The sequence below is a fragment of the Lathyrus oleraceus genome, chromosome 7 (genome assembly GCF_024323335.1).
Source record: "Lathyrus oleraceus cultivar Zhongwan6 chromosome 7, CAAS_Psat_ZW6_1.0, whole genome shotgun sequence".
NCBI lineage: Eukaryota > Viridiplantae > Streptophyta > Magnoliopsida > Fabales > Fabaceae > Lathyrus > Lathyrus oleraceus.
In genome coordinates this window covers 447,828,056-447,833,826 of record NC_066585.1, presented here as the reverse complement: position 1 = coordinate 447,833,826, position 5,771 = coordinate 447,828,056, and positions in this window count along the sequence as shown.

Sequence of the window (5,771 nt, the reverse complement as noted above, 5' to 3'; positions counted from 1 at the left end):
TGGACCTTAGTATAATTACCTAAATATTAAATTAGGTTTTTGGGGATAAAGAGGGATTAGAGACCTAAGAGTTGTCAGTACGTGAAATAAAATTTTGAAGAAAGGGAGGCTAGGGCTTGGAGAGGGAGAAAAAACCATCAGCAATTCAGAATTTTGTAAGGAATCTAAGACAAGGGGGGAGAAAGAGATTTTATATGAGTGTATTGCATGAGAGAGTAGAGAAGAGAGACCCTTACTCTCTCTAAGGATTGCATGAATTTTGTGATGAATTATTGTTGTCATATGTTGTTCTAAAAATTGACTATTAAAGGTGTGTCCATCTAATTTCGTGGCTGAATTTGTATATATATGATTTTGTTTATGTGTATATGTTTGTATGCCATTTTTGGAGTTGTTGTATGTTTGAAAATAAACATGAATTTGTTGAGATTGATGAATAATCTGTGTAATCATGTGAATCAGAATGTTACAATGATGTTATTATATGTGGTATTATTTTATGGGCATGTGGGGATGATATGGAGTCAAAAATCAGAGTTCAAGGGAACTCCCATGGTATAATTCATGTTTTTGCCTTCTGGTGCAGGGTGACGGGTGTCACCCAGACTACGGGTTACCCGTCATGCACCTTAAGATGCTGATGGGCGACATCGCTATGATAGGGAGACAATTGTGGTCTCCAGACTAAGTTTTCCAAGCCGATCATTATCATGATAATGATTTGGGAGTTTAAAGCAGGTGATAGGCGTCACCAGGATGACGAGTCACCCGTCATGCTATCACAAGGGGCGTTCTCATCCCTGTTGCACTGTTGCATGGTCTGAGCTGTCGATTCTAATTTTCGAGGTGTTTCTACTACTTGGATGATATATGGCTACTGCTTGGCCGTGTTGGTGTAATGAATTATTTAATTATGATGGAATTATTATTGTTGATTGGCAATTGCCTTACTTACCAGTTGTCGTTTATATGTAGAAATGGTATGAGATACGTACGAGGCTGTTTTGTGTTGTTACATGATGAGAATATGATTAACATTGTTGTGAAATACATGATTATATGGATATTATTTATGTATTGTTGGTGTAAATTGTTTTTATTATTGGTGGATAGTAATTCAGAAAGAGAGATTACTATTGTGTGTCAATGTATGCTGTTTATGGTTAGAAGGGGGGCTGTAAGCATTATTATTGTTGTTGCATTGATTTGTATGGACATGCACCATTATGTCGTGTCGTTGAAAGAGACATCTTCTCTAGTTCCGAAGGGGGGACTAATGGCTTATCCTAAGCTCAAATGTGTGTGTGTGTGGGGGGGGGGGGGGGGGGGCTTAGGGCTTAGAAGGGGGGCTCATGGGTTCAGAAGGGGGACCCGGTTCTAGAGAGAACCAAATGTTGAGTTGGTACCATATGCATACTGTTATTTTGTGTTGTGATTCACATTACATATATATTTGCACATTGTTGTGAACGGGTGTGAGATTATGGTGATGTTGGTTGTGTATTGAATGTATAATAAACTTAGGGGGTCACATGAGCGGTGCAAAATTGATGCTTCAGTGGCATTTTTAGAGTTCGCGATGGTTTCTGACAAACACGGTGGTCGAAAATGAGTGTTTGAACTCCTTCGATTTTTATGATTTTTGATTTCTCTTTCTCCTTGCTAATTGTTGGTTGTTGGTGTGTTGGCTCTGCCTTTTGATTTATGCTTGTTATTGATGTTTTAATGGTTTATGAATGGGATAATGTTATTGCAATGCGATTATGGAGGAAGTAGATTGAGGTTAGAAAATGGTGAAGGTTCGTTGGAAGGAATTTTAATGGAGATTTATTATGGAATTTGGAGAAGGTTAATGAGAGCAGGTATTTTGGTTGTTGTTTTTGTATTGTTTGAAGGAGGTTGAGAGAAGGAAAATGGTATAGAAGAAGATGGTGAAAGATATGAGAGGATGATAGATGGTGAGTAAATGTTGAACGAGAGTTAATGGGTTATGTATGGATTTCTTCTACTATGCATTTGTCCTTGTGAATGAAAGAGGTTTTAGTGAGGTAATTGTGTTTTTTTGTGATTTGTGGATGATTTTTGTTAATTGTGGTTTACGATTTGGAAAGATGAGGGTTATAGAGAAGGGAGAAGATTGTTATGCTACTTTTTTGAAACAAGTGTACGTTATCATTGGTTATGAGTGGAGAAGAGAGAAAATAATGGATGGTTAAATGAGAGAGAGGGGATCGAGAAACACAGAGAATGGATGGGTCAAAGTGAGAGAAAGTGGGGGGTTACGAGAATGGGAGAAGAGAAAGAGTAATTTTTTAAAATTAAAATAAATAAAAACAAAAACAAAATAAGGACCGAAATGACTAACAGTTAGACACACATTTGATCAAAAAAATAAAATGAACATATTAAAATGATCTGCATCTGATGAAGTTTAAGAAAACAGTAAGGAAAAGTTTAAAAATGCAATTAAAAGCACCTGGATAAACAGACTCTGACTGGTAAAAATGCCACCACACATGGAGTCAAAAAAATAAAACGAGCATACCAACACGACATATGCGCAACATAGTTTCGTAAAATAATCTGATATGGGTCAAAACTTGAAATATTTCACCCGCTAATTTTGTGCACAATGTCGAATCGCTTTTACCGATCTGCCTGTAGAACCACAATTTTATTCTGATTGGATTTCGATCAACTTCATGCAATGCATGAGGCAACGTAAATAGATAAAAATGCATGAAATGCGATTTCGATTATTTTTTACTTTAAAATTATGTAAATATTGACCTAAGTTGAAATTTAGAAAACCTAATGCGTGAATGACCGGCTAGTTATGAAATTGCAATGAATGAAAATCTTTGGGGGAAAATTGGGGTATGAAAGGAAAAATGAGGAGCCATCATCCAGAGTGATAGTCATCTCCCTAAATGGAAAATGAAATGAAGATGTTTCCTTGTGTCATCTCTCAATAAAAGCAGTAAGTAATGGCGCCTCGAGCATGGTGAGGGAGCAATAAGAAAAATCAAGGAGTTCAAAATCACGTACAATATAGATAACCTCCTCAGGCATCAGAGTCTTCGGGAAGCCCTCCGGCTTCGACCCGTGTGATGTCCCTTTCAGTGGGAGATGGTCCTGTAACAAACAAATTTATAAAAATTAGAGTTAGCTTTAATGGAAAGATAATAAATAAATTAAATTTAAACAAAACATATATGCCTTTTCCTGCCATAACTGGTTTTCCGCATGATCAACATACTCGATCAGCACCGACTGGTCAATGGGTCCTCCCGGAAAACCTCCATCAGTGTTCACAGACGACACAATCGAAGGAGTCGTAACCTCTGTGTCAACAATAGAAGATGGGACCAGATATACAAGAATGACATCTGGCTGGACGATCGGATCAGCAGCAAATACATCTGGTTGGACCACCTCATCAACAACCGCCTCATCAACAACCGCCTCATCAACAAACATCTCATCAGCAACATGTATCACATCTGTCTCGACCGTTGGGTTATGAACATCCTGAGCATAAACAACCTTAACATCATATATGGGCTGCTAAACTGATCTAACCGATCGGCGTCAGGTGCTACGAGGTGCGCAGAATTGCACCTGCTCAGCCAACTGTTTCCAGTGTGAACCGGTTGGAACCACTCATTTAACGCGTATCTGGGAAGACTCAACCTCAGCAGCCATATCATGGTATGTCACTCTATCTGTGGCTCTTCCTATAATAGTGTCGTCTCTGCCCCTGTATTTCACTGCAAAAAATGGAAAAAAATAAAAAAGTTTATTAACTACCGAAAATTTCAATAAATTTAAAATTCTCCTAATTTTTCCAGAAATTCTGAAAGTTCATAATCACATAAATTTCATAATTTTCGGTAAAAAAACATACTGTTTTTCAAATTTCTAGTAGGTAAATCGAAATTTTCGGTATCACCCCAGAAAATTAAAAAATCGCACGTCTAAGAGGTGAATTTGGAAAAATGAGTGAAAAACGCTTCCAGGGAGAATATTATCTATTCATACAAAATGAGGGGGGTGTTAGGTTCAAGTGGGAGGTGACAAGTTAAATTCTCGTCAATTTGGCATAGTAGGAATAATGTTATTTTTAAAGGGGGTATCAAGGATGTTTGTAGATCTTTCCACTAGAGCAAATTGGTGGCGTGGGATTGGTATGTTGCGAGAAGTTGTAGGGCTTTGGTATGTAAGTTAGAGGCTTTGATGCTAAATTAAATGCCTTGTTTTGTAAGGAACATTTAACTTTTGTCCTTTTTATGGACTGAGTACTTTATTTATTAAATCTTTTACTTATAAAAAAAGAGATTTCTTAATGCACCCTATATGTTTCTTAGCCACCACGTGAAAATAATTAAATGTCCCAAGATTCTGAAGATGAATCTCCGGAAATTCTGATTTAACGTTAAAATATTCCAGAGATGCATCTCCATTTATTTTATGTAGTTACATCTCAGTAATGTATCAAAACATAATGTTTCATATTATATTATGTTTGCGTGTATGCATATGAAGATTTTTTAGTGTTATGCACCATGTTATGTATCAAAAGATTATTTTATGTAGTTACATCTCAGTAACGTATCAAAATATAATGTTTCATATTATGTTTCGATATACAAATAATGACGTTTATAAATCCAGAACAAGAATAAAGTAGCATGGTGTCAAAATAAAATACAATCTAAATACTACTTCTATATATTAATGAACTACTAGGTATGTCAGACCACATCTTCTCTACCTCCTCGGGCGTCTCAACCATCAATCCCCCCGCCCTCCAACATTGTCTCTAATACATAAATGTCCCCCGTGTCTCCGTCATAATGGCATCTAGTGTTAGACGATAATACCGATCTAGAAAGGGGGTTTAATAGATCAGTATTTAAATTTAGAGCTTTTTAAAAATGTTTTTAACGGTTGCGAAAGTTCCCTAGACCACAATCGTCTAAACGATCCGTTAATGGAAAGATCGGATATGCGTGAAACCGAATGGAATAACTAAGATAGAGATAATCAACCACTATCTAAATCAATCGACTAATTACCATAATCCTTGATATAGTTGCCTCTAATGATGGGTTAACACAATAAGAGAACAAGTGAAATATTAATAGATTTGTGTGAGATTAATTTTATCGAACACTTGGTGAGCACTCCACACCAAGTCTCAATTTCACTCAAATTGAATGTGTAGAATTTTACTTAGTTGCAATCAAAGTAATTGCAACAAATCATCGAACAACTACTATGCACAACAATTAAGCGAGATTGATTTTACTATTAATTTCACACAAAACGTAATTAATGCAAAATTTAAAGAGTCAAGAGAAAGAGAGAACAACATCTGATTTGTTTAGGCAGTTCCCCTTTCGTCCTCGCTTAGGGTATGTCTGCTCCCAATTCTAAAACTAGAATTGAGATCTTTATTATCAAATTGCAAAGTTAATACAAGAGAAGAAATGATCACCACCAACCAACCCCTAGTGTTGTTGCAGATCCTATTCACTTCTCTCCCCTTCATTCGAGTTGAACCAAGTCCTTCAAGTATTCCGAATAACCTCCGGTTATAGCTACCTTATTATAAGAACTCCACATTCTCCAAAATTTTAGCTCGGCTGATTTTGATCGGATCTGCGTGAAACCTCTGATTGTAGCTACCTTATTGCAAGAACACCATGTTCTCCAAAATCCCAGCTCGGCTGACTTCAATCGCAAGATGCTTGAACCCTAAGCTTTCT